This window comes from Lissotriton vulgaris, chromosome 1_1 (assembly GCF_964263255.1).
Source record: "Lissotriton vulgaris chromosome 1_1, aLisVul1.2, whole genome shotgun sequence".
Lineage (NCBI taxonomy): Eukaryota > Metazoa > Chordata > Amphibia > Caudata > Salamandridae > Lissotriton > Lissotriton vulgaris.
This window is the reverse complement of record NC_141685.1, coordinates 1,587,501,979-1,587,529,371: the sequence shown is the minus strand read 5'-3', so window position 1 is coordinate 1,587,529,371 and position 27,393 is coordinate 1,587,501,979. Positions and strand designations below refer to the sequence as shown.

Here is a 27,393-nt window from a genome sequence, read left to right as displayed (position 1 = left end):
CTGGGGCAGCCCTGTCTGGTCCCCCTAGTAATTGAAAAGGGTCTAGAGGTATCAGTGGTGATGCAATCCTGATGAATGCTAGGATATTCTAGAACTTGGGTGCGTAGATGGATAAGACATGTTGTCTTGTTTTTTAGGTTCAGCCTAAAAAGACTTATTGTGGAGTTCCCATGAACTTAGATTAAGTCCTGCCCATTGCTTACTATTGGTTTATTGTCACTCATTTTCTTTGCCTTTTATTCTATAGCTTGCCTTGTCCAACTTGTTCCGTCCTGTGTTTAATCCTTACCTGGAACATAGCCTCTTTACCGTCCTCTTGACTTATTCAACTTGTGTCATCCTCCATGAGAATGCAAGTGTTTGTCAGTTCTCTCCCTCTCTCTAGTGTACTCCATATTTCACTCTGAAATACTTCTTCCCCCTTGTGTGTTGCTCTTTACTCCCCTGTTTTGTTATTTCTCTTACATACTCCTTTTCTCCTCCACTCCTACTTGCCCCTCCCCCTGCTGGCGCTCCTATGCATTGTGATTAACTATTATTTTTTAACAATGTTGCACAGCGTCGAGGGAGGAGTGAAGCATTTTACTTTTACCCCTGGCCCTCAATGCTGTACAGCACCACAAAACAAACATTGGGAAAGCCAGTATTTTAGATCTGTCAACCTTCGGGTGGTCTTCCCCAAATGTTTTGCCATTTCCCCTTGTTTTTTTTGTTTTTTTTTAAACAGATTTTATTGGCATTTATCATTCAGCACAATACAATTACATTATCCTCTCGGGCAGTAAACATCCACAATTCCCCTGCAGGATTAGTCGCAATGTGTTCAGGTGCTGCCCTTCCCAGCTTCCACTTATCCTTCGACTGACCATCACATTTGGCGATGGTTGCCACATTGGATTCTCAACACTATTAACAGTCTAACAGTACCACCCCTCCCCCCTCCCCTGCTGCTGCCGACTTCCTTGCCACTTCCACTCTCGCTACGGAGATGGTCTGGGTCCCAGTCTTGCTTGCCACACCTTTGTGTCTTGTTCAGAGAGCACGACATGTGAGTGGAAATCAGGGTACCATGGCCCAGTTACGTCCCCTCCCCCCCACAACCCTGTCTTGATTCTGCTCCCCAGGGCCCACCGGCTGAGGTCCCGCCCATATGTAACCCCTAGGGTAGCCCCTATATAGACCATAGGGCAGGGTGCATCAGATTTAAAAAGTTGGATATGTATATTTATGGAAAATTATTTTTCGCTATGATACGGCCTACCCCTCCCATAGGAAATATTGGTTGCCTTATTACATTTAATAAGTGATAATGTATGTAGGAAGCTGGCTCTTTATATGATATACCAAAAAGAGGTATATGTGCAAAGAGTCCAGGTATTCCGTTACGAGTGTGGTCGAGCACCTTTAGACCTCTCAAAGAGGAGGGTCAAACATTTGCAAATACTCCCACAGTCAATTACAATGCGACACATGATTCAATAAGGCGATTCACAATAATTTATAAAAAATAACACTTATCTTAATATGTACTTAGGCACCAGACTCAATATGATCTGATGAGTATGTTTCAATAGAAAAATTCTTTGCGTTTTTTAAATTCTACACTTAGTGAAATTTTCAAAAGCTGCAATGTTATCATATTCAGTTCCTGCTTTTCGCAGCTCTTCAGTCATCCTTCTTCTTTTGGGCAGCAGGATCTGATTTCCTGGTACCAGGGACTCCCCTAAATGCTAGATTTAAGGGTGTTAGGGGAGTTTAGGGTAGTAGCCAATGGGCTACTTACCCCTGTGGTCACTACGCCCCCTAAATGACCTCTGCTTGTGGGAAGTGGGCATAACCCTGTCCCAGAGTTCCTAAGTTTGCCATCACCAAAATGTCAGACTCTGAATTTTCATCTTCACTTCACGTAGCCCACTTAAGGGGTGGAACTTGCCTGAAGGTGAACACCCCTGTCAGACTAGTAATTATCCCACCTTGTCCAGGCACCAAATGGCACTGGTGAAGGTTGGTTGGCATCCTCTCCTGTGAGGGAAGCCAGATTAACATTCCAAAGGTGTTGCGCTCTTTGTTGCCCCCTGCCTTGGAATGCTAATTTGCAGGTCATCAAGTGGGAGAGGGTGTAAACACCATCTTCCTGAGCAGGCTTCGTTCCTTACCTCTTGAAAGCAAAGGCCCACACCCTTGGGGGTCAGAAACTCATCTCGGGTGGCAGGCTGGCTCAGACCAGTCCGTGAGCACACCAATAGTTAGTAGGTTTCCAGGGGCTCCTCTAAGGTGCCCTGTGGGTAAATGTGTTAATAAATCCAACACTGGAATCAGTGTGGGCTTATTAATATGAGTTGTTTGATGCCAAACATCTCCGGTTTCAGTGAGCCATCATGTATCCGGGGAACTCGTTTTCAACAGTATCCAGGACATGATCTAAAAATGGCTTCCCTGGTCACTTGTACTGTCAGTAATGGAACTGACCAGCATTGGGGCATATCTTCTCATGCAGATATATCTAGGCATGTAGTATAGTGCACCCTGCCTTAGGGCTGCAAGGCCTTCTTTAGGGGTGACTTACCTGTACTGCATGAAGGGTCTGAGAGCGTGGCATACAGGGATGCGTGCCATGTTGGGTTTTCACTGCAGTGGCAGTCTTATGTATTTGGTGAGGGGGTCCCTTAGGGTGGCACAATTTGTGCAGCAGCCCTTAAGGAACCTCTTTAGCATCCTTGCCCTAGAGACTTACAGGGATTGCTAAAGGTATATCCAATTGCGGAAACAATGGTACAGTTTTGGGAAGAGATCTGGGAATGGGAACCTGGTTAGCAGGAACCCAGTGCACTTCCAGTCAAATTCACATCAAATACCAGCAAAAATTGGTTGTGACTTATGTTAAAAAGGGGCACTTTCCTACACTATTTTTTTGGTAGCGGGTAGAAATGTCAAACTTGGTGTCTAAGGAATTGTAATTTAAAATCCTAGTAATGGTAGTCAAATTTTAAACCACAATTCTGAAAGTGTCCTTTTAGAAAATATTTATTTTCTTGTCCTAACCATATGGTGCTTGCAGCCAGTTTCTTGGGTCACATGACTAGGTGCAGTTGGCCTTTGTGTATTTCTCCCTGACAGCCACACACTGGGTGTTGGCAGAATGGGCCGTCTTGGCAGGATGATATTTCTGAGGCATGCACAGCCCCACTTGCACTTCAAAGACACTACCTCAGCTCAGACACACAAACCTTCACACTAACCGTGTGTGACGGCAGGCAGACTGGCATCAGGGCAGGAAATTCCAGATACCTCTGTGAGGGAAGGTCCAAAAGTTTCTTCCAATTTAAAGATGGCACCAGGCACAAAATTAGGACCCTCAGACCCACTCTTCAGTTCACTTCTGGACCTGCGGAAGGCCTCTCAGAGGACTGCCCTACTGCTTGAAACCTGCTTCTCTGCTTGGACCCAACACTTGCAGGGTAACTCCAAAGGCTAGTTGTCTTGCGTCCTAATCGGAGTCTCAAGGACAGAAAAGGTTCCACCATCTTGAACTGACACATGGAATCAGGCCAAGTGAGTCCTGACCTTTCAAGTGGTGCCCCTCCAGTCTTGAACCTTTGAAATTGGTGGTACAGGTACCCAGATAACCCAAATCCAAAACTATGGACTTAAAAAACTTTTCAGCCAAAAAGTGCCCTGAGAATCGAGAGGAGACCAGGTCCTACCTGCTCGCCGATCTGCCAAGGGAACATCGCTGGTTGGCCTGACTTTGCGGTAGCTCCCACTACATTGATCTCTACAACTGCAAATTGTGCTCAGCTGCTCCCCACAGAATGGCTATCTGCTCACAAGGAACCCTTTTCAGCTACATCCTGCAGCTTCATCCTGCTGGAGATTTTCGACTTCTGTAAAAGTCTGAACTTGGAAATATTGACTGCCACTTCATTCAGCGGATCACTGACGACGATGCCTACATTGACACTGCCTGCTGCCTTGCCTCGCTGACCTTTACCATCTGAGACATCCTTTTCACAAAACTTCTATGTCCAAAGGTAAGCAATGACCGGCCCCAAACCTGTGCATGTAACCATACCGAGATCCATCACGGTCGGCCATAACTTTCAACTTTGCTGCTATCTCACGCAACTAAATGTCCAAGGTTGACACTTTGAAATATTATCTTTGATCTCTTAGGCTGTATTGTTCCCTTCGAAAATTCATAACTACCGTTCTACTAATTGAGTTTTTGTCATTTTGGTGTTGAATAATATATTAAAATTGACCGTTTTTCTAAATTGGTGTGAGATTTTTCTTATGTTGTGTTTTCACTTTATTACTGCTTAACTGCTCATAAATACTTTATACATTGCTTCTCCAGGTTAAGCCCAAATGCTTTTGTGCCAAGCTACCAGATGGATAAGCACAGGTTAATTTAAAGACATTCCCGTCAACCAACACCCCAATTTCTCACATAGTACATCCCAGAGGTGATATTTATTGGGGTTGCTAATGCTTGTTTTGCTGTTTTGCACTATTTGTTCTCTGGCTGATGGTGTCCTAGCTGCAGTTGGTCCAAGAGATGGCGAACTTGTCAGCGAGATGGGCAGGGATTAAAGTGACAATGGCTTTGCAGGTGATTTTGAAGATGTTGCAGGTTAGCAAGGGCTGACAGTTAAGTTCCATCACAGAGAGGATTTTGTGGTCATATTTTTTCAGGCCCTTGATGAGGTATCAGGAGGAAAGGAATCATCTTTATCTGTGGTCAGGAGGGCTTTCTCTTTAATTTGTAAGGTAGCTGTGTCTTTGCTGCAGTGTGATTTTCTTTTATCAGTCCATGAACCTTCATTGGTCTGCAGACAGTGACCACTTAGTGTTCCACCAATTTGGGTTAGCTCTGTCTCTTCACTATACAGTGGTGCATTTTTCAGTAATCTCGGAGAATAGTATAGGCCGGGTAAAGCCTAATGGAATGACCATCAGAGTTTATGCCGCACCTGATTCCATCCTCCCTCTCTTGGATACGCCCTTTAGGCCCAGCACACTCCTTGGAAAGTGTGGTGCATAAGAGATCTACAGCCCCCAAATAGGCATTAGGAACGTGAGGAAGTTACATCTTTTGATTTAGTAGGGGAGACTGGTATTCAGTCTTTAGCCTCTTCAGGTTACAACCAAACACTTGTCAGTCAGACCATTTTACACCATGCACTTTAATTTTTTCATCAGATGCTGCTACATCTGCAGCACACATTCCAACTGTCTCCCAGTGCTTTTTATCCATTTCACTCCTATTGTGAGGAAGAGTATGGTCTAACTCCAAAGGCAGGCTTTATGTGTTCTGACAGCAGGGCTCATTAGTACCTCCCACCATCGTCATTCAGAAACACCTTACAAACTAGTTGTGTGACATAGTGGAGTTGCAGTCAAAAACCAGCATACACCTGTTCTTGCTCTAAATGTCTATATATGTAGCACATGTCAGAATTCAGGACTGGGATGATCTATCACCTAAAAACCCTCAAACGTTTAGGAAAAAGTACTGAAGATCACCATGTTCAGTAGGTCAGAAATTTCAGCTACCCCTTATGTTAAAATGCACAACATCATAGAGTGAATGAACATACCTTTGAAACGACTGGGGGTGAATTTGAGATAAGAACAGAATTTTTAAGTGCCAAATCTTGCTGAACAGGTCTGCTTGGTTTACATGCAACACTTTAGGGTGCACTTGAAAGGCAGTGAACGGTATGGCAAGACAGTTCTTGTGTATCTACTGTCTGGCTATATGTGCACTCTGCCTTCTCCTACCAGGCTTCTGTCTCCAGAGTTTACATTTAACATTGAGGACATATTTGAAAGAAAAGGAAACAGGATGCCAAAACAAATATTGTGTATCCACTTTCTGGATGCTGGAAAACCCTACTTTTGCTCTACCAGACTTCTGTCTCTGAATTTATTGTGGGTACAGTAGCTAGCCCAAACTGGACTCTAGTGTTAGATTTAGGGGAACATTAGGATTACCATAGAGCACTCCCCATACTCGTCCTGAGGACTTGGAGTCCAAGTTCACTGTGTCCAAACACTTTCACAATCTTGAAGATGCTCAAGGGTTGCTCCGGGAACATTTACCCCTATTAACTAGTGTGTGCCCAGGAGTCATTCACACTCAGTAGCTCGTGCCAGGCATAAATGTGGTGTCGCAAGGCACCCACTTCAGAATACTCCTGCACCTACTTCAGAACATTCCTGCACCTACTTCAGAACACTCCTGCACCTGAGGAAGATTAGAAGAGGATTGGACCTGCTGTCTGTAACCTACGAGCATCCCTGAACGACTGGACCTGCCCTTTCTCGTGGCAGGGACTAAGAAGTCGACTCCAAGTGTTATAGGGCTCACCTCCTGTTGAAGATGCAACATGTTACTAGAGGCTTTTCCCGCAACTGACCAGATGACCAGTGGCAACCGGCTCTGGACTGGACCTTGCTGTTGGTCTAAAACCCTGTGAGTCTCTATGTGCCTCCTCTGAGGTCCTGGGGGCTTTAGAGGTTTACTTCTGTGGTGGATTGGGATTTAAAGGAATAAGTCAGAAGGTAAAATCTTTAGCAAGTATGAACCTGTTTAGTGTATCCAACCAACACTTCATCATAGTCAACCTCAAATTGTGCTTAGGTCTCTATCTAATACGACCATTGCCTATTATTGGTACTCCATGCTTCTTGGTGCTATTTCCCCTTCAGACATTTAAAAATTCACATCTCCGGTACCCCTGTAATGAATTTTTGTCATTTTGGTGTCATTTCCTTTATTAGATTTTACTTTGTTATTCTAACTTGGTGTGGGACTTTTAATATTTGGTGTTTTTACTTTATTACTATTTTGGTACTGCATAGTACTTTACACATTGCCCCAAGGTAAGCCTGTCTGCCCTGTGCCACAGCAGCCATGGGTTTGAGCTCAGGTTAATTTAGTTGACTACAATGGCTGTGTAGTTACCCTCTGCAATAAATCCAATTTTTAACATCAGTAAACATGGACTCAAGCACCCATAATCAGCACATAGCAAGGTACCCAAACAGTTTTATCCCCAATCTACAATGACTGTTTGTCTGTAGTTTCATGTTGAAGATTGTTGGTACTTTATTCTGCTTCACCGATTGCATACAAACCCTACACTTTTGAACATTCTTGATGTTTAACCTGTCCAGTTAAAATTATTCGTAAACACCGAGCGTGGTGGGAGGGTTTCTTCTGAGCTGGGATTGGATTTGGCAATGGATTGTGACACAATGAAATGTGATTTGAAAAGAGGTTATTGCAAGTCCATTTACTTATGAAGTATTATAGCAGAATTGTTATGCAGTAAGGATCTGATGTACAGGTTTTCGATACCAGTATTACATCGGCTTAAGTAATATTATGTTATGACTATCTCCAACAGTTTGATCCTTTGTGACAGGCTATCCTTCTTATGAGCTCTACGGCTGATTAAAACTCATGGAGACCACAGATTACCAGCTACAATGCTAAGTACATAACATCACACTGCAGCCTGACAGGCAGAACTATAAATTATTCATTGCTTGGAGACCCCTCAGGTGCATACAAGCTCACACCAATGCATCACGTACGTCAAACAGTACACAAAGGAGCACACTGCCTCACGACATTTAAAAATAGGATTCTTTTATTTGATCATATTGGAACAAGGATTGAGATTTCTCGCTTAATGTTTCCCCTTTTTAATATTTTCTCTTTTTCTGTACCAGTGTTTTTTATTGTGACGAAAGTTAAAGCACATCTGGTATGCTCCTTAATTCTAACTGTCCACTTACTCATAGTAAATCAGATTATAACAATTATAATTATATTGGTTTTGGGTCAAAATATGATTTTCACAATTAAGAGTATCAAAGGCATATTTAACATAGAATGTATATCCACCTCACTGATGGCTGAATATATGCTTTCCAGAGTCAATAAAAAACTCTATTATTAATAAAGCTGCGATTCAGCTCTCAGATCATTGCGGGTGAACGAATATTGACCTATATTGCGCACAGCAGTTGATAGGGGAATGGGTTCAGGAGTTTTTTTGGTTTTTTTTGCAGTATACAAAAATGTAGAGTTATTGTTATGTGTGTGTCTTTCTGAACTAAGGTATTGGTGCAAAGGTTCAATCAATGTGGTGTGCTTGGAGTGGTTGGGAAAGTACAACTAATATGTTTACTTTTTTACCTTCCTTAGGGTTCCAGTAATCACTACCTGAGGTCAGACCATTCAGCCAGAGTGGATCCATGGAGAGAACAACTCATGGGGAGAACTAGCATTGTCGGGTAAGAAACCAGTTATGTTTTTTTGTTTCAATCTCCTTATGAGAAGTTGTCACTCTTAAACACACATACTTTCTTGTGTATGAAGAACATTCCCAAATGTGTTTGTATAATTAAAACTTTACATTAATGTTGAAAACCCTCTCCACAAGACCTAGCCGGACCTAGCCGCACATTTGGTTGTAACCAGAAACTATTAACTTGACCCCCATGTAATGAAGTCCTAGTTCAGCGGATTATCACACCATTGCTCGCACCTACAACTGTAGTTGGATTTTCTTTCTTATTCAGAATGTGCTCTCTATTCCGGCTATATTTCATGAGAGGAATTAAAAAGATGAACAGGATTACTCAGGATTTCCATTCTGAAAACTGTCACTTTAAGAAATCAACATCTCTCATTGAAAGCCTTAAGGTAACCATTTCATCCTGCCTAGACCCATTCCCCCAACCATAGACTAGTTTTATTTTTTACTAACAATTGTGCTCCTTGTGACTTATTTGCTGGTTCGGTAGGAAAGTGTTTTGTGCAGCTTATGTGATGGATTGACCATTGCTGGTACCCCTTGGATGTTTTCGATCCCAACATCTGTAGGAATGGGATAAGGTGGGTAGAACTCTGAGGCTCTAGCAAAGGCTGGTCTGAGGGTTTCCTTCATTTTGAATTTATATTCGTGTTTTTCCTTTGGGGTCTTTATTGATCATCTAATCTGGAAAATGTTGCTGGGTAGAGGCTGGCCACCACTATTGTGTTAGGTTAGAACAAAGGCAATCTTCTTCTGTAGATCACCCTATCCTCTCGCCTCTTTAAATATACACGAGCAGCTGTCTGCTGCTGGCTTATTAGTGCCTCACCATGACCATTACTGTTCTCCACCCACTCTTACTGCAATAGTGTCTTCCTTGCATGTCATTCTGGCAGTATCTCTAGCTCTCTGTCTATTTCAGACCATGCACCTAGATCTTCTGTGAGGGTAGAGCAGAGTTTCTCAACCATTTCTCCAACAACATACATATTTTCCTGGTGGAGAAAATTGAAAATCATGTTTGGTGTTATGCACATTTTCTCAAAGTTTACTCCGATGGACTTGCCCTGTGGAAAATTTGCAAGAGTAATTGTTGAGGAGGAAGAAAATACAAAGCCACATGCCTCTCCTGGAAATTCAAAGATGGCAGGGCCTAAATTTTATATTCTAAGACAAGTGGCACATAGATTTATCTGCTTGTCAGTGGACCAAGTGATGACTTTAGTGAGTCATTTTGCACTTGAATTAAGTACCAAAGTGGTTTGAGGGTCAAAGCTACTACAATCAAGTTGATGTTACAAGGTCACATATGTTCTTGACTCCCTCGCTTTACACTGAACTTCCTGCCCTTTTGAAGTTCTCAAACATCAATGATGGGTTCAAGCATTTAGCTTTTGTCTGGAATGCTGACCTGAATCCAAAACCAGAGATCCACAAATTTATCTGAGACTTCTGTTTCATCGTACAACAATTTCATAGAGTTCTTCTTTGTCTGCCCTTGGATGTTTACAAGGGGAAGTGATCAGTTGCGTACTGGACTACTGCCATCTCTTTAACCTGGGTCTCTTTTGAGGTGGAGTAGCATTGGTTGCACTGAATACAGCGTCATTCTTAGACTTTAAATTTAAAAAAACAGGAATGTGTCAAACCTTAGTCATTCTAGTCACTGCCTCCAATTAATGTCACGTTGACCGTAACATTCTATGCCTTTGCTTTTAAGATATGGGACTACATCACCTGGCAGATAAATTGTTGTGGTATTAACCTAGTTGGTTCATATGTTCAGTAGATTAATTTTGACTGGTGGTTTCTTGTACAAAGTGCAAACAAGAATAGGGAATGCGTACACTCCTACCAGTTCATATTCCATAGGCACAGGCAATGCTGTCTTCCGGGAAAGCAAAGACAAAAAACATTGTTTCGTTGATTCTAGCCTGAACACCTTGATCATTATGGCTCTAAGATACAGTTTGAATAGTGGTATGTTCATTGTACATAAATAAATACAATTTCCATGTGTAGTCCTTAGGCTTTTTCTGATTCAACAGAGGTTTGGAAAAGTACGCTAGCCATGGTCTTAAGTTTACATTTATTTGTTAATATAGTATACACTTCATAACTTAATGGGTACTAGGCACTCTTGAGAAAAGGATGGTGAGGTAACATTAAGCTCTTTTTGTCGCCTTGTCGAAGATGGCATTTTGAACACAGGCAATCTACTTTACATGGGCTATATTGTACTGTGACTAATGTAACATAATACATTGCTGAGTCGTAGGCTTCAGTTGTGGGCAGGTTAAGCCGTAGATTGAGATACATTGGTATGTTTCATAGCTGTCACAAATCACTTGGTGGTAGATTGCATAGCCCCACTTGTTCAGAGGTATGGGTCTAGTGAATAAGGAGATCAGTTTTGTTCTAATGAGTAGGACACTGACGGTGTTAATGCTCACACTATTCCACAGGCAGGAGGTGGTGGCAGAGAAGTGCCTGTCTTTTCTACTTGGGGTAGCTCTCTTTTCTGTTCTTCCATTTAGTTGTTTAAACCTCCAGAGTGTTTGGGAAGTGCAGAGTGGGTAGGCTTTGGGGCTTGTCAGTATGTGGGTGCTGGTCTTCTGAACACTATGTCAGGCACATAATCGTGATGCGTATCTTGATATTCATTGTGAACTAGTGCTGACCTCTCAATTGGGAGGCAATGAGTTGAAGTCTTTTTAAAACTTTAACTGAAGGATTGTTTTAGGTTATTTGTGTATAGTATGCTGACATACCAGCCATCCCTGATATTCCCCATTTGTTCATGCATATTATCTATGACATCACTTGTAGGCATTATGTCTGATGTGCCGTGGGAAGGGAAGCATATGCAGGATTGAGTATATCCCTCCAACCCAAGGTATTGTGGGATTTGCTGTTTTTCTCCCATTGATCTAACTCATAAATACATTCTCATGAATTGGTTTTCAAACGATGTTCTAGTCAATCAGTTTGGTGTTGCAAATTTGTCACATTCAGATATAGGGTTCCCATAGTGTGTGATAGGCGGGGTCTCAATTCCAACTGTCAATAGTTGTCCAAGATATTTAATCATTTGGGCCCCTAACATTGACAAATAGTCTGTAAATCCCAAGTCTGTTCCTTTTTGAGTCCTTTTAAACAAAAGGGTATCATCATTTAATGTGAAGGTGGAAATAAGGACCATAAATGCATACTGGGAGGTGGGATTCGCTCTCCTTTGTTGTAGTTTACACTAATTGTCTGTGAAAGGTGAGACGGATTCACAGGGAACACCTCTGTTTCCCTCCTTTTGATGAGTTAATTTGCTACCTTATTCTGAATTATTTGTAATCTGACGAGTACAAAGGCAGACAAGCCCAGAAATAGTGAATTACAATGGCCGGGTCTACTTAAAATAACTGATTGAACTATTAAAGGCCAAGTGTGTGCTGGTAAAACTGGCAAAACCTTACGTAATAGCTTCATTAGTAAAAACTAAGAGGAAAACAGAAGGTTCACATAACTAGTGTGTGTCATTTTATAATCTTGAAAATTACCTAGGTTACAAACTGCTGGAGCAGAACCGGTGGTGTGCCAAGTTCCTCAAGCCAAAAGCTGGAAATGGAGTAAGTAACTGTAGGCTTACTGGAGATGAGAAGAATCTCTGTGTTACCTAGATTACATTTTAAGCAGTTGTTTGCAAGCCAGCTCACCACCGCCTCAATGCAATTTGGGAAATTCTCAGAGGGGCATAAGGGAAAGACTTTGACTGTTTCAACAAAAGGAGCAACTGTTTATTGTCTACATAGCTCATATGACTAAGACCAAATGATTAAATAAATGGGTCCATTGGGTCGGACATATAGGGTAAAAAGCATGAGGCTTAAAGAAGAGCCCGTGGAACTCCCTGTTTTAAAACATTATACTGGGATACAAATGACTTTAGAGAGTCTGCTTGCTGACATTGAGACAGATAAGAGTTAATCCACTCCAGTGCCCTACCTTGTAGTCCAATCTCTCTCAGCCTGAGAAACAGTTCCTCATAGGAGATAGTATCAAATACCACAGACTAATCAAATAACTGAAGGAGAGGAATTACCATGGTTAGCTAAAGTGCTCAGGTCATCTGGCAAAGAGACCAACACTGTCTCCGTACTGTGACCTGGTCTGAAGCCAGATTGTGATTCATCCAGAATAATATTGTTCTCCACATACTGTGGCAATTGCATGTTCACCCATTTCTCCAAGGTCTTACACAGGATATGGGAGGAAATTAAATTGATTAATAATTACTCAGTATAGTCGAATCTTCTGTAGCATTTTTTTGTTAGTGGAACTACCATGTCTTTTTTCCAAGCCTGAAGAACAACTGCTTGGGCTAGAGATACAGTGCGGATCCAATGTAAAGTGCATGCAACTACTGAGTAATGCTGATGAGAAATGTTTCGAGTGATTGCCTCAAGGGGAGAACCTACTCAACAGAGGAGAATTAGACACCCTGATCCTTCTCAACCTCTCCCCGGCCTTTTACACCGTCTCCCACCACACATGCATCAACCGAATGCACCAGATCGGATTCAAAGACACTGCCCTCAAATGGATGGCATCTTTCCTCTCAGGGTGTGCAGAGAATATTAATTTCCCTCCCTCCCTCCCTTCACCTCACAGCCCAAACACATCATCTGCCCTGCGAGGCTTGTCCATCATTCCCACTCTCTTCAACATCTACATCACGCTGCTAGCAGACATCGTCAGAGCCCACAGCATCAATATTGTCTCCTACACTGACGACACCTAGCTCACTCTCTCACTCAGCAGACCCCACTATTACGAAAACCATCTTTCACAATTGCTTGAAGAACGTCTCAGCCTTGATGAAGGACAACTGCCTGAAACTCAACACGAACAACACCGAAGTACTGATTTTCGGCAGCCACACCTCCCTCTGGAATGACTCCTGGTGTTCATCGGAACTCTGTCTCCCCACTCCGTAAGATCCCGCCCGCAACCTCAGCATCATACTGGACAGCAAACTCTCCATGAAACAGCAGGTCAACGCCGTCTACTCAGCCTGCTTCCACACACTCTGCATGTTACGCAGAATTTTCAAATGACTACCCACTCGCAAAACAGTGACGCAGGCCCTCACCACCATACGTCTGCACTACGGCAATGCACTATATACAGGCACCACCGGCGAACTCATGAGAAGACACCATACAATCCAGAACGCTGCAGCCAAACTTATCCTCAACCTGCACAAAAGGACTCACATCTCCCAGCACCTGAGAGACCTCAATTGAGTCCACATCTAAAAGAGATGCCATTTCAAGCTCCTGACCCATGCCTACAAAGCCGTCCATAATCAAGGACCACCATACATTAACCACTTCCTAAAGTTCCAACGGACACCCAGAAACCTATGCTCGTCTCACCTCACCCAGACAATGCGCATCTGCCAATGCCACGCTGGAGGACGATCCTTCTCCCACCTCGCGGCCAAATCCTGGAACGCCCTTCCACCTCCAAACAGCACCCTCATTGGTAGACTTCAGGAATAGACTCTCAAGACCTGACTTTACGACTGAGACCCACAGCTCAGGGCCTGGATACCCTTATGGGTAAAATGCCACGCTATATAAGATCAGTTTGAATGATTAGTGATGTTTACAAATTCCTCAAATGCCACTGGAGTAAATGTTATCAGCTTAGAAAAGTCAGAGCCATGCTCCACTGTCTTAGCATCAAGAGTAGCCCCAACAGCTGTGTTCAGCAAAGCAACAATTTTAAGAGATACTTTTCTTTAAAATATTTTGACAAATTATCGCAGAAAGACTGTGAGTGCTATAAAATCTGAGCTGTGCAGTCAGGTGTAGCAAAAAATCTAACTATCCCAAAAACCTCTTTTAATAGTGTTCCTGTCTTTTAGTATTTTCTCCATGAAATAGTTCGCTTTATCGACTAAAATCTACTTTGTATAAGATTTTCATTCTTCTAGAAATTTGCATTTAGTGACAGGATAATAGATTTTGATCCACTTCCATTCTATTGCAGATCCAGTAGCCGGAGAATCAGATATCCACAATTGTCATTTATTCTACAGAGTAATTAGAATGAATGTCAGATAAGTAGCAGGCAAAAGTTTGTGTCGTTTACCTGCATTCCCCCTTTTTGTGCACATTTGGAATTACCATGCATTGCATTTTTTCTGATGCCCACACAGCATTGCTAGAAGGTGGTGGTTCTCACTGTGCTTATAGTTCTAAAAATAGCGAATTTCACTCGCACCATTATCAATTTACTCCTTCATTTTACTAAATTGGAGATATACAAAGTTTTAACTTTCTATAAAATTTGGAAAACAAATGTAATCTATTCTTGAATAGCTGGGAAGCAGATGCAGGAAGTGATGGTGGCTGCTCGGTTGAAGCTGGGGAGCTGTAATAGTATACAAGAAGTGTTGAGATTAAACTATACTTGTGTTTAATAATACTGAGAAACCTATGATTTGGGAAACCATATTCAATATTTGTAGTATGGAGATTTAAATATTCCTAACACCTGTATAAAAGCATGTTTTAGCAAATCTAGCCCTAGGAGAGAACACTGGACCCTGCAAGCAAGCAGCTGTTTCATTGGCCGATCTGCTATTCGGCTGCCTCCATTATTCAAGCTGTTAATGCAGTTGCCCTAATCAACACCAAGAAATCTAAAGAACTGCAACTTTCTTGCGAGTTGTTTTAGTAGAACCGTGACTTAATATGGCCAAGTTCTGTCAAGATGAGCGTCAATGAAGACGTACTTAAAATATATCCAATAGGAGTCTTAAACAGCAACTTAGAAGCTGCAATGGTCCTATAACCAATGCATTATTTCGCCTAAAAGATTTCTTCTGTTCCAAACGTGCAATGAGAGCTATTTAGGATTTTCAGAAAGGTGCCCTTTCTTCCTGAGATAAAAATCGCTAGTCACTCTTTGTTTGTGCAGTGATCTATCTGCTTTCTCCACAAAAGGTGGGAAAAATCTGTCAACATTGGAATTCAACACTTCTCATTCATCAAATAGTTGGACTTGCCGCTGTTAATTGGGTTTTAATGGCGAAGGCTGCTTTGACTAAACCTTTCATAGCCAGAAAACCTCTTCTTCCTTCCCTTAGACATCCCTGCTTAGCCAGAGGGTGAAAGAACCTGGAGTAGGTCACTAGACTTGTTTCAAATCACTTTGTCTGTTCCTGTCACATCAGTAGAAGTCCCCTGCAGACTTTGCAATTGTAGTAGTTACGGTGCTTCAAAACAAAAAAGGCTTAATTTCAGCCCGGTTTTGTTTCTTTCATACATGTCCAAATTGTTGGAGATGAAAGCATCTACTGAATTGTAGAACTGTAATGCACTAAGTGATCTCCCTGAACCACTCTGTAATGGTGGCCTCCTAGTCAGAACTCTTAGTTGATGCAGTTGTCTGTGTTGACTGACTTTAGAAAGGAAGTGGGTGACTGGATATTTCTGTGACATATGGCAAGTCAACTGCTGCAGTGTTTCTCTGAGGTTGGTACCAAAGACGGTGTCCTTCGTTGGATTGCATCTTTTACGTCTGCCAGATATTAGTCAATGACACTTTTAACTTTGAGGTGACTCCTGACAACTGTGTTGGGGTATTCAGGGCCAACTTTAGTTATTCTTTTATTTGCATCAACAACCTATGACTAAACTGCTCGATTTTCATGGGGTGAAGAGTTTTAATTATGTGGCTACCATTCAACTGGTCTTTCCTCTTAAGGATACAGAGATATAATAAGCAAATACCAATGTGTTTTGTATCTTTATTTATAAAAGCTGGTTGACATTTTTCGACTGTGATGCACATTTCAGTGATCAGGATATAAATAGCCATAGGTTAAATGTAGATTTGTTGCCCCGTGAAAAGAAACTGGTTTTGAGTGAGTTGGTTCTAAACGTGGGTACATTCAGTACTATAAATTAGCCTGTACTAGTATTTTCCATGCTTATTTGTAACTGACTTCGACTTAATATAAGATTTAATTTTATGAGGATCCACTAATGGTTGTTTACAATCCATGAAAGGATGAGTGCTTTGCTTGGTAGTTCTGAAGACCAAAGAATAAGCTTTTTGTGACTTACTTGTTGACCTTGTGTCTCAGAAACATATTTTGTTTTTCTACACTTATTATTTAAGGTTACTTTCAATTCTTGTTTGACTCTTCTAGCCTGAAGTAAGGACTCGTTTATGGTTTATGAAGTAATACTGAGCACTGATGACAAACATGTATGTGTACATTTTGAGTGTATTTTTACTAGTTTTCTGAAACAAACGCATCACTTTAAAGGTTCCTTTTTTTATATCGTTTTAATGGATTGTTCATATCGTCTTAATTGTCTATGATTATCAATGTTTATTAACAAATGCAAAATAAACTATTTAAATAAAACAAATACCTTGATGTCTGTACTCTCAGCCATCAGTTGATGGATGTTTAGGAATTGTTTCAAACATAATCCTGCCAAGCCAGAAACTTACTGATGAAAGTGGACTCTTAATTGTTGATACTGTCCCATTCCTATGAAAGGCGCAGACCTCTAGGTATCTCGTGGATGTTGAGCTTTTTCTTTGTCCTTAGATGGGCGCAGTAGATAATTTGTGGGGGGTTTTAGTTGGGCAGTTCAGACAATGTTCATGTTTTCTTCCTTTTCCACACAGCATATCAGTCTAAATGCTTGTGTATCTTCTCATCTAGACCTCACCAGTAGCGTTAATTTAGGTCTGCCATAGCTGTGCTATGAACCAGATGAAATCTGTTCAAGTGAAGCTGTTAGATGGTACTGCCTGTTGCTTCAGCCATTATGGACTGAGATACTTGCTGCAATAAAGTCGATGTTGGTAAATTCCCATACCAGCTAGCATTTCCACTGTAATTTTAGACATTAATTTTCAGAGGCTTCAATATCAAACTAAAGCCGCTAAAATGATAATGTGCTGCTGTCTGGGAGCAGCTAATAAAACTCCACTAATTGTTTTGTGTGGTACCTTTGCCTATAAAACCTGTTGTCAATGGAAAGATTGTGCTTTCCTTAATGGTGTTGCTCAAAGACTTAGAAGTGATTCGGGGTCCATTGCTTTATTTTCTGTCTCATAGTATCCCCGAGAATCAGCTGCCTAACATGGCTCAGGAACTTGAATCTCTCATTATTTATGAGGGATATTGATATGGGACACATTGGAGAACTGGGATGATGTTGTCTCTTAGATGGACCCTGAAAATGTGAGGTAATTCTTCCCTGGTTGTCGAATAGGCCAACACACTGGGAGCATTCTGACAGTTTTGCTGTGTCCCAGAAGACTACGAATCTGGTGTTTGTTATGAAGTTAGCAGGCTAGTGGTTGTGGGTGGAGCCCAGGGGAGGACAGGAAGAGGAGGGGACGGACAGAGGAAGAGGCAGTTAGAGTAGGGACAGGGAAGGTATTGGAAGCAGATAATAAAGCTCCATAGAAAGCATCAAGAAGTGTCTGTGTTTATTTGTAGCACGAAGCTACAACTGGCGACGAGGGTGGGATGAGCATGAATGCAGCCCACAAGATCGTGTGAAGGCACCCTGTCCCCTGCAACGTCGAGAGAAGAGCTCCGTTGCCGAGTGAAGCTGATGGCGGGCGAAAAAGGTCAGCAGTGAGTGACCCCGATCCTCAGAGACGCTGGGGAACCCCGAGAGAGCCACGATAGCGAGCACTGAAACGCTCAGCAACGAAACCCATTTTGCGCCGAAAGCGCGAGTCCCGCCGGATGCGTGTCGCCCAGCATCCTTGAAGAAACAGGAGTCGGGAGCCCACTCCGACCCTGTCCAGCACCCCAAAGTGAAGAAAAGGTGTCCTGGTAAAGAGGACGCTGTCCCCGAGAGCCTGCTGTCAAGCGCGGCTGAGCGCCCTGGAACCGCAGCCTGTGTGCCGTCGGAAAACCTCACGCCCGATGCGTGAGCTTTGGCACGTTGTCGGCGCTGAAGAGCGGGAACCTGCAAAGTAAGGCAGGAGCCCACCCCAACCTCACCTGACTGTAGCAGCAACCAGAAGGAGCTGAATCTGGAGGGTGCTGCTCCTGTAAACAGCTGCCGGTGAGTCCTGTGGGAATAAACGGGGTTGAATGAAGAGAGAGAAAGTAGTGCCTGCAGATAACCACGGCGGCCATCTTTGAGTCAGGCAACTTCTGGGACAATTTCCCTGTGCAAACCGTAGGCGGCCATTTTGAGGTCAGGCGAGCTGAGTTTAGCAACAAGCATTGGCGAACATAATAGAAACAAGCATTGGTGAAGACCAAACAAGCATTGGCGAAGACCAAACCAGCATTGGCAAGCAAACAGCATTGGCAAACAAACAAGCATTGGCAAAAGAAACACGCATTTGTGAGACCAAGTGAGATTGATAAAGACACAAACAAGCACTGGCCTCAATGTCTAAGCAAGCATTACGTAGAAGCAAATAGGAGGCGGGTGACACCTACTGCAAGATGGTGTCCGACGACGAAGGTAATCCGCCTCAACTGAATGACGCCAGTCCCAAGGCTACAGGTGGGTCGCACCTGCGAGCACCCTAGCCTCTCAAAGGGACCACTGGGGGAAGCATGGGTCCCAGATGGCAAGAATGGCTGGAAGAGTTTGAAGATTACATCCAAGGATCGGAAGTGATTGTGGACAAAAAGAAGTTGATTGCCCTGCGCAACCTGGCGGGGCGAGGGATAGTTAAAATAATCAAGGACCTTCCTGCTGCTGAGGCGGATACTTATGACAAAGTGCATGACGCATTGAATAAAAGATTTCTTCACAAAAAGAATGTAGACTACGAACGCCATACGTTCCACTCGGCTCGTCAAGGGAAGGATGAACCCATGAGTGCCTTCATGATGTGCCTGCGGAGACTAGCCAAACATTGTGAATTTGATAATTTCTCAACCGATGCTGCAATAAAGTCACAAATAATAGATGGATGTTACTCCTACCAACTTAGGAGGCGACTATTGAGAAAAGTACATGAACTAGATGACATAGAGGAGATAACACGAGTCTATGATCAAGCGGAGGAGTATGCAGCTGATTTTGAAACAGGACACAAAGGAAGTCATGAACAAGTGCGACGTGTGCACGCTAAAAGTGACAGTCGAAGGAGTTCGAGAGACAGACAATGGAGGTCACGCACGTCCTCTCGTCAAGAACAATCAAAATATCAGCGGCGAGAGCCGTGGAAGAAAGAGAGAAAACCTGAGAGAGTGAGGAAATTTTACCGATGTGGGTATGATTACCCCCATGTGGACAGCTGCCCTGCCATGGGTCAGAGATGTCGGAAGTGCGGTCGAACTAATCACTTCGAAGTGATGTGTGGGGATTACAACAAGGAGAAACGAAGTGGTGCCACAAGGACATCCCAGCCTGCCACACGAAGCAGTGCCCCAAGAATGTCCCGGTCCGACACCCGAAGACATCATGCGCGAGCTGTCCAAGACCAGACTGAGCAGTCCTCTGGGTCGTCACACTCTAGCCGAGAGTCACGTCGGTCCAGGTGGGAACGGAGGTCACCATCCAAGGAATCCAGACCGTCATCCAGAGACTCAGCATACACCATTGAATACTTGAACCTAGCGGCAGATCCGGACCAGCTTAAGAAATATCCTTGGCTGGATATCAAAGTTGGCAATCATGACACAAAGTTCGTATTAGACTCCGGTGCATCCCTGAACTATATTCCGGTCGCTGAATATGAAAGAATGAGTCCGCGGCCTTCTCTGACATTTGCACCCGTTAGAGTCTTCACGTGGATGGCTAAGAAGCCACTTCCCTGCCTTGGGAAGTTCTCGACGACCCTTAAACATGACAACACAACCATATCAGCAGTCATCCATGTTATCAAGTGCCCAGAAGCAGATTGCCTACTGAGCTTACCGACAGCTGAACGTCTTCACCTAGTGGAAATCCTTTTCAAGGTCGGCGACAACCAAGATGTGACCCGTCAGTTTCCCAGACTATTTCAAGGATTAGGCAAATTGAAAGACTGTCAAGTGCGATTGCATATTAATGAACAAGTCAGACCCGTCGCTCAACATCCTCGACGGGTACCGTTCCATCTCCAGACAGCTGTGAGGAGGAGCTCCAGGATCTGCTAGCTGCAGATATCATCGAGCGCACCGATGGCCCAACACCGTGGGTATCACCAGTAGTTATTGTCCCGAAGAAGGGCACGGCCAACAAAGTCAGACTCTGTGTGGACATGCCCCTGCCCAACACTGCAATCGAAAGAGAACGACATCCGGGACCACATCTAAGCGATATGCTCTCAGCTCTCAATGGGGCAACAGTGTTTTCCAAGTTGGATTTAAATAAAGGATACCACCAGCTGGAACTGGATGTAGGGTCAAGATATATCACCACCTTTGCAACTCATCTTGGGTTGTTCAGATATAAGAGACTGAGCTTTGGAGTTTCCTCAGCGGCCGAAATATTTCAGGAAGCAATTCGGCAAGTCATTCAAAACATTTCCAACACGCTCAACTATAGCGATGACATCCTTATATATGGTTCCGATCTACGAGAACACGATATCGCACTCAATCGTGTCTGCCATGCCTTATTGGAGGCGAACCTGACTCTAAACAAAGAGAAGTGCGAATTCCACCAGGCCACACTGAAGTTCTTTGGCCATATTTTCTCTGGCGCTGGCATGAAGCCTGATCCTGACAAAATTGTGACTCTAAACAACACCAAGAGTCCCCAGGATGTCAGTGAGCTCAGGTCGTTCCTCGGAATGGCCAGTTACTGCGCTCGCTATATCAGGGACTCCGCGACAATCAGTCATCCCCTCCGCATCTTGACCAAACAAGGTCAACCATTTGAATGGACTCCCCAATTCGAGCAATCATTCAAGGAGATCAAGAGAGCGGTAGAATCTGCGGATCACCTGTCATATTTTAACCCAAAACGAAAGACTGAGATAACGGTGGATGCCAGCCCCATTGGGCTTGGAGCCATCCTAGCACAGTATGAGAATGACTCAGATCAACGCCGTATCATTGCATATGCGAGTCGTAGCCTGACTGACCCGGAACGGGCCTACTCGCAGCCCGAGAAAGAGAGCCTTGCCGTAGTGTGGGCATGTGAACATTTTCATGTTTTCATATACGGTAAACACTTCACTTTAATCACAGACCATCAAGCTCTCGTCACCATTTATGGAAACCCACGATCCAAGATGCCCCCGAGGATTGAAAGGTGGGGCCTAAGGCTACAGGAATATACATTCACCATTATCCACAAACCTGGGAAGTCTGAAAACCCGGCTGACTACATGTCCCGGCACCCACTCTCATCGTCAGTCTCTAATTCATCCATTGCGGAAGAGTACATACATTTTGTGACCGACCAAGCCTTACCTCCAGCTATCCCCATGGATACCATTCGAGAGAGTACGGCCCAAGACGTCATCCTGCAGAAAGTCCTTCGCAGGGTTCGAAACAATCGGTGGAGACATGATCCTCAGGATGAAGATACTGATCCCATTGTTAAACGAGAAATGCAAGCCTTCCGGCATGTATGTGGTGAACTGTCAGCCACCACTGATGGCATACTACTGCGAGACCAGAGGATCGTGATCCCCACTCAACTGAGACAAGGAGTGGTTGCTCTTGCACATGAAGGGCATCGGGGGATTGTGTCAACTAAACGTGCGCTAAGGGAACGAGTATGGTTTCCGTATCTCGATCAACTGGTGGAAGCCACCTTGAAAGATTGTCACCTCTGTCAGCTCACCAGCAAAAGTGATCCTCCAGCACCATTGCACATGACCACCCTGCCACTTGGAGTGTGGCAAGAGATCGCCATTGACTTCTATGGACCCCTGTCATCGGGCAAATATGTGCTGGCCATCATTGATGAGCATTCTCGATATCCCATTGCATACTTCGTACCGTCTACAAATGCCTCTAGTACTCTCAAAGTACTTGATGAAGTCTTTGCAACGTGGGGAGTTCCCACAACGGTGAAAACAGACAATGGGCCCCCTTTCAATAGGCAAGACTTTGCAGCGTTTGCGAAACACCTAGATTTTCATCATCGTAGGATTACACCCCTCTGGCCACAGGCAAATGGGACAATCGAAAGATTCATGGCCACGCTCAAAAAGACCTTTCAACATGCTACCGTGGAAGGAAGAGATTTGCAAGTGGCACTCAATGAGGTCCTCCGAGCTTACCGTACAACTCCTCACGCAACGACTGGACAGTGCCCGGCGACACTCATGCTGGGACGTCCCATGAGGAATCGCATTCCAACATGGGATGGGGACTTGCGAGCATCATCATCCGCACGAGATCATCAAGAAATGATGGCAACCGACAAGCGCAATAAAGCTAAAATGAAGTCATATGCAGATCACCGGAGAAGAGCGAGGTCACTGTCATTACATGAAGGGGACCATGTTCTCGTCAAGCAAGAGCAGCAGAGAAAGACCGACTGTCTGTTCAAGGATGAACCATTGCTGATCACGAAGAGGAAAGGAACTATGCTGACAGCGGAATCAGAGCAGCGGCGAGTCACGAGAAATATCTTGCACTTTAAGAAATTGTCACGAGATACCACCAGAGCCATGACGAGTGAAATGGACACTCCCAGTTCGGAAGAACCACATTCAGTTAGTCACGAGAACACTGGTCCGGTCAATGAGACACTGAGCAATACTATTCCAAGAGCCAGGTCGCCACGACCTCATCGAGACACACGTCCACCCAAACGACTTATTGAAGATATGGACTGAGAAGTCAGTATGTTTGTCTGTTTTGTTACAAAGGGGGGAGATGTTATGAAGTTAGCAGGCTAGTGGTTGTGGGTGGAGCCCAGGGGAGGACAGGAAGAGGAGGGGACGGACAGAGGAAGAGGCAGTTAGAGTAGGGACAGGGAAGGTATTGGAAGCAGATAATAAAGCTCCATAGAAAGCATCAAGAAGTGTCTGTGTTTATTTGTAGCACGATGCTACAGTGTTGATACCTTACCAGGTGGGCTGTGGGGCGAGCCTTGTTGAAGGAGAAATATTAAGAACATTTTTTAAGTGCATTGTGCTGATCATGACAATACACATTAGCTGATATACCATTGAATGTGTGCTATTACTGACCCACTACATTTCAATAAACATGATTTGGTTAAAAAAAACTGCTATTATAAAAATTACCTTTTCCAAGAAACAGGTAAAGCGCTACAGATCTTCTTGTACTCTGGCTCATCCTCTGAAGAAATATTTTAGTTTCATGATTTAAAGTGAATCCTTTTATTATACACTAATTGATTTCTCTTTTTGTTAGTTTTATATAAACACTATTGCGTTGCCTTTCAGTCATCTCAATGCATTGTGGAGTTTTCAGCATGTGTGAAGAGGTGATTTGGTTACATGAGAGTAAATTCGAATACCGGGTGAACCGAGCCGAATATAATTAACTCACTATTGTATTTCAGTTGTCAGATAGATATTATATTTCCAATTTGTGATCTATAAAAGGGCAGCAAAGGTATGATCTAGAGAACTGCCATGATGTTTAGCTTGTGGGTGTAGAAACGTGAATGGTTGCATTTCATAACCGACTCAAACAAATATATAAAACTTTTCAAGTTTGAAACTTCAAGTGCTCTTTATTTGCATTGTTATATTTGTTTTTGTGTAGAAACTGTGAAATGTTTGCCATCAGATAATAAAACATATATATAGTTTGCAGCAGATAAATTAGAAAGGGTCTAACATCGAGGTGTGACTTTTCTCTAAACCTTTAAACAAAATTACTACAACGAAATATATTCCTTTAAATCTGAGCACAATCGAGGAGACCTGCTTATATGTGAGCGATTCCCCTCTCCCTCCAGTGCCATTTGTAAACAGCACAAAGTCAAAATCCTCCCTATTTATTGTCTCTTCTGCCTGCGATCTATGTATCTAAACAAAGCTCTAGCACTGAAGTTAGCCATTCTCTGCTAAGATCATCACTGCATCTCCAAGCTACAGTTTTGCTCTGTATTCTTAATGAACTAAAATGCTGTGTGGCGTAATGTAACTGAGAATTTGTGACTAATATAACTGAAATTCCAGGAAACTTAAAGATATCAAAGGATGCTTAGAAAACGGTGACCACATTCCCTTAATGGTAACTGGGTAGAAAATAGTTGTTTAAGAAATAGCTATATTTTTGATATTTCATATCTGTATATCTTCATGAATCGTGTAGTTTGATGATATTATAAAGTGGCTGAATTCAAGATATCATTTTTGTAATGTAAGTAATTTTATTATGGATTAGGAATTAGCTGGTTGCCATAAGTAGCAGCAACAGCAGCACCTCACCCTGACATATTGGGCTTCAGTTCAGAGACCATGATCTTCCTGATCTAGGATGTGCGAATCAGGTTGGGTGGACAGTTTGAGGGTTGAATGAAGAAGGGACTTGTTGCTGTTACAAGTTTCTTTTTCACTTTCAACGTTTGTGCCTCAACGTTCACTTTCACTCTATCTTCCTTAATTAGCCCGTTAGTAATGTCCATCTTACAGCGGTAAGAGTGAAAATGTAACAAAAATCCATGAAAAGTAAAATGTTCATACAGTTTGGTGGCTGGTTCAAATGTCAGTTTTAACAGAATACAAGAGGCAGTCAGTCCAGTTCACTGACTGTAAGTTGTGATGAAGGATTCTGCATTTTGCTCAAGATAGAATGTCTGGTCTATAAGTAGTCTAATATTTGTTTACTGTCACAGCCGAAGGCAATTTTAGAGCCACCAGTTAAGGTCCTTCTTGTAGTGGCATTCTTCAACTTGGTGATCGCTTTTTCTGTCCAGAAGAAAAGCATACAGACATTTCTCAAACCAGTTTATCAAAGGTGCAGTTCTTTTAGATCTGACCTTCTGGTGCCGCCCTGTAAAGAATTTTTGCCGTATTGCCTATTGCATAATGGTCTATCTAAGGTTTTCCAGAGTGAGGGAATTTCTAACCAAGCACCTTCATTACAGATGACTAATTTGACTTTCTGGCTTGATTATTCTTAGAGTTTCTGCTTATTCATTTAGTTTACCCAGCAGATGGTCTGCTGTGATGAAGAGGTTTCTGGCAGTCGTGCCTGTCTCCCATGGAATGAGCTTCCTTCTAAAAGGTCTCCAGGCTCAGTATTTTTGTGCTCATATGTTAATGGTTTGCTTTTGGATTAACACTTTCTCGTTTAATGTTGGCAAAAAAGTACTTTAAAGCAAGATGAACTTCCCTTTATTGCAGCATGTTTCTATAATACAACAAACTATGTTGAGAACATGCTGTTCATTTACCTGCACACCGGTGTGGGATCCTTACCCTAGTAAAAAAAGCATCCATCACAGTTGTTTGAGAGAGCAGTAGTGGTTAAGGCAAATTAACTTCTCATCATGTTTGTGTTCTTTCGTTTCAATCTATTGTCACACTTTTTTTTTTTGGCGTTCAAACTGCTTTATTGAATGTCAGAGATATTACACTGCTTTGTACGCCTACAACCCGGAGGCCAGCAGCACTACGTGGACAGCCACGAGGAAGATGCACTGAGTATAACACAGCCTTAGAACCGACATCCCGGAGGCTCGGCAGCGTTAAGTAGAAGCATATCATGCGAGTCCGGTATCTAGTGCAAAAAATAAAATAAACCTGAGGATGCAGTGCAGTAGAACCATGTTTTTTCTGTTGTTTCGTTTAGTTTCCAACAATTAACAAAACTGTGAAATCTCACAAACACACTGGGGAATGGGGTTCAGGGACACCAGGATAGCATTATGTGTCCATAGTCTTTGATTACTACGCTTCAATATATCAACAGTCTCGATTGTACATAGGAAACTGGAGGGTGCGGGCTCCGTGCAGTACCACAGGACAGTGCCTAGTCCAACAATGTGGATGTATGGAAGCAGCAGGGCAGCGGGGATCGCAGGACGGGCAAGGGTCTAAAGGCCGCGTCTGCCTATGTAGGGTTCGTGAATAATATACGGGAGAGTGCTGTGCAGATTTGTGAGTAATAGGGCAATATGCGGAGCAATGTGTCAGGGTGGTGGTGTGGGCAGCGACAGGAATCTGTCTGCGGCGCCAAGTTTACTTAACTCAGTCAACCGCTAGCAGGACCTCCCTCCGGAGCGTTATCATCGTCTGTTCGAGCAAGTAAATAGTCGACCAGCGGGCCCCAGATATCTTTAGGTCGGCTAGGGATCGGTACCATTTCAGTAAAGGTGATGTGTTGTTCCTGACAATAAATCATTTCCGCCACCCAGTCCTTGAATTTTGGTGCTCTGCCCCTGCCCCAACGACACGCCACTCGACGCCTCGCCAACAGCAATGCAATATCCACGAATTTCCTGCAGGATTTCAATCGGTTGTCACACTTCCTGAAGCAGCGACTCACTGGGCAGTTACACGTCCTACAGATTCTTCTCATATGAAGGCTTGACTTCTCTACTATGACTATTCATAAGGAAGTTGAGCCGAGGAGACAAGATCAGAGGTGTTACTCGTAGGGATTGACACTTCCTCTGAATGGAAATCCACCCCTCTTCCAAAGGATACACTTTTGCTTGGTTTGTATGTATTAAGGCTCAAATGTAGTGAATTCTCCGCATCAAATAGGACTTCACTTGTTAAAATGAATATGTAATCTGAGGCTTTTTGTGGTTCTTGTTGTTGAGGTCCTGTAAGACTGTGTTGCATTGACTGATTTTAAGCAACCAATCATTGCCACAAGGGTAGATAAACATTCCTTTCCATCAGAGGTAGGACACAACTAAAACTACTGCTATGGAATTGGAGAGGATACTGGACAGACATTTAGGCCAAAGTGTATGACGTTTAATTGTGAGCACTGTTGATTCACTGTGATCTTTAGAAATGTTATGTCTTTTGGTAACTGGGAAGTACGTAACTTACAGGTCTGTACCACATTTCCAGTATGTGTTGGGATTTATCGTAAATCTGGTGATGTATCAGCATTCTGAATGTTTGTTTTTTAAATACACATGATTGCTATTCTTAGGTCCAC

The 27,393-nt window shown here is 43.2% G+C and overlaps 1 protein-coding gene across 2 annotated transcripts in view; it reads left to right on the top strand.

The window, feature by feature from the left end:
- Positions 1-27,393, top strand: part of CDK17 (cyclin dependent kinase 17) — a 574,256-nt gene that overhangs the window by 192,964 nt on the left and 353,899 nt on the right. The window contains exon 2 of one of the 2 annotated variants that reach the window (XM_086918156.1): positions 8,250-8,310. The gene's annotated coding sequence lies outside the window, so the exon portion shown is untranslated. Of the gene's footprint in view, positions 1-8,221; positions 8,311-27,393 lie in introns of both variants that reach the window. The other variant, XM_086918151.1, reaches the window with a different exon arrangement.